We start from the raw sequence: 2,697 nt of genomic DNA on the forward strand, positions 1-2,697 counted from the left end.
GCAGAGCGACAGCAGAATCTACTTTAATCACCATCTACTGAATTTATCTGGTGATATGAGTGTTTTGCGCAGTAGAATATGAACCTTTATTCTACACATGTCACGATTTACAGGCAGCATTTGACGATGCTTGGAACCGTGAATTCCACGCATTTTTCAGAGCATATAGCTACCATATAGAGCCTATAGCTGTCATTGGGGTCTTAGACTGATGACTCCCTCAGGGAATCATAACACTTCAAATTTTTTGCAATAAAGTTGTTTCCTCCACACCCAAACAATGTATCCCCTTACGTACGTCAATAAAGGCAAGCAGTTTGAAGATTGAAACAGTTGTACTTAAGTGCACCATGAGTAAGTATTGTGTAGCATTTTTTGCACAAAAATAGAAAACAGTGAAGAATGGTCTGCCGTTCGGCTTTGCACAGAAGACAAAAAGGTGTGTGGTCGGAAAGGATGCAGCACCAACTTCACGAAGACAGGTCAAAGCGCAATGCCGTGGAGGCGCACGTGCATAACCCAAAACAGCAAAGGCTGGAGATGCAGGCGAAGTGACAGGGCAAGTGAATCGTCGAGACATTTTATTTTTTCGACCTACGTTACAACACATGTGAAGCCTTGTCCAGAGCAAATGTGTCCGGAAAAAAGTGCTGATGATCTCATAGGAATCCATGTTTATGTCCCATGCATACACCATTCTGGCAAATCCCTTTGGTGAGTAGGCGCTACATATTGTTGAGAACAGAATTGAGAACAGTAAAAGGCCGCAATTTGAAGCCATTGCATGACCCAAGAAAGTCAGCATTGATTGACATAGACATCTGGACAGCAAAAAAAAAACGCAGAAAGAGAAAAGAAGCAGCAATAGCTAATGGGTTTCAGTGTAACAATCAGCTGTCGGCCTACCAAGGAGAATGCTGTCAAAAAAGTCTTGTATTTTGATGCGAATGAAAGAAATACGCGTCAACATTGCTCATGGTGTTGCAAGCTTCCTTGGCGCTGACGCAGTACGAAAAACCAGTTTATAGGAGCAGTTTAGAGGAACACAAATTCAGGCTAAACGTAGCTGATGCAGAATTTCAATTGTGCTGTGTGAAATTAACCCTTACGCAAAGCAGGAGACTATGGATCATCATCATCATCATCATCAACCTGACTACACCTAATACAGGGCAAAGGCCTCTCCTATGTCTCTCCAATTTACCCTGTCCTTTGCCAGCAGCGCCCACCCTATGCCTGCAACCTTCTAAATCTCATCCGCCCGCCTAACCTTCTGCCGCCCCCTGCTACACTTGCCTTCTCTTGGAATCCACTCCGTTACCCTTAAGGACCAGCGGTTATCTTCCTTTTGCATTACATGCCCTGCCCAAGCCCATTTTTTCCTCTTGATTTCAACTAGGATATCATTAACCCGCGTTTGTTCTCTCAGCCACTCTGCCCACTTCTGGTCTCTTAACGTTACACCTATCATTTTTCTTTCTATGGCTCGCTGCATTTTCTTTAACTTAAGCTGAACCCTTTTCGTTAAACTCCAAGTTTCTGCCCTGTAGGTAAGTATCGGTAAGATACAGTTGTTGTACACTTTTCTCTTGAGGAATATTGGTAAACTGCCATTCACGATCTGAGAGAACATGCCATATGCGCTCCACCCGATTCTTATCCTTCTAGTTACTTCCCTCCCGTGGTCCGAATCAGCTGTCACTACCTGCCCTAAGTAGACGTACTACTTTACCACTTTCAGCACCTCGTTGCCATTTGCTAGCTGATGTTTTCTTACTAGACTTTTGAACATTAGTTTCGTTTTCTGCATGTTCTGCTCTGGCGGTTCGACTCATTGATCATTATTTGTTGTTAACCTCCTGAGTTACTCAGCAAGGCAATGTCATCAGCACATCGCAGATTATTTAGGTATTAGCCATTAACTCTTACCTATTGATGGGACAAAGACAAATGATAGGACAAACAGTGGAAGTCCAGATAAGCCTTTACCAAAGCTATGTTATTTGGATGACTCAGTGACATTGGCTCGGGTATAAGACACACCTACCCAGCATGGAGTTCCGTCAGCCTCGAACTCAAATTTTACACGCTTGCCGGAACAAAGGTAGATGCAGGATAACGATCGATGAAACAGTCGTGTCTGTGAAGAGGATTCCACAAGAGAAAATAGAAAGGGACGCCTCAGGCGATGAAACAATATTTAACACTTGCACGGATTACACTGACAAGACGTTCACTCACCGCTGATTCCGATACGCGTCTCTCACATTTTTTAGTGTCCTTTTGTCCTTTATTATTTTGAAACTCTGAAACGCCAGAGAGCAGAACTTTACACGACGATAATGCACCATCACCCCTTAACAGCTTGGGAATCGGGTGAAAACGTCATGACGATGTATAAATAGGGCTCATGCGTACCCAATAATTACGGACAAATGCGTTTTTTCGGGGGAAACGTTTTATGAACGCAATTTTGTCATATAATGTAAGGTTTCACAATAACAATAAATATATCCGCAGGTTACTACAGTCGCATATTTTTTTCAATTAACTTTTTTGTCAAAAGCATTCCCCATTGGTTTTCAATGGTAGTCATAACTGAGGATGCGATCAATGGAAACACTTGAAAATAAAGATTTTGCTACATATCAGAAGAACAGACCATTACCTTCAATATCTTTATAACAGTATCTTACA

The 2,697-nt window shown here is 42.4% G+C and overlaps 1 long non-coding RNA gene across 1 annotated transcript; it reads right to left on the reverse strand.

The window, feature by feature from the left end:
• Positions 1-578: 578 nt before the first annotated feature.
• On the reverse strand, positions 579-2,314 carry LOC144118921 (uncharacterized). The gene is made up of 3 exons (XR_013312189.1): positions 2,242-2,314; positions 2,048-2,140; positions 579-725 (listed from the first exon to the last, which is right to left on the reverse strand). It is a non-coding gene; the product is annotated as an uncharacterized LOC144118921 (long non-coding RNA).
• Between the last annotated feature and the right edge of the window lie 383 nt (positions 2,315-2,697).

The sequence above is a fragment of the Amblyomma americanum genome, chromosome 2 (genome assembly GCF_052857255.1).
Source record: "Amblyomma americanum isolate KBUSLIRL-KWMA chromosome 2, ASM5285725v1, whole genome shotgun sequence".
In the NCBI taxonomy this organism is placed as follows: domain Eukaryota; kingdom Metazoa; phylum Arthropoda; class Arachnida; order Ixodida; family Ixodidae; genus Amblyomma; species Amblyomma americanum.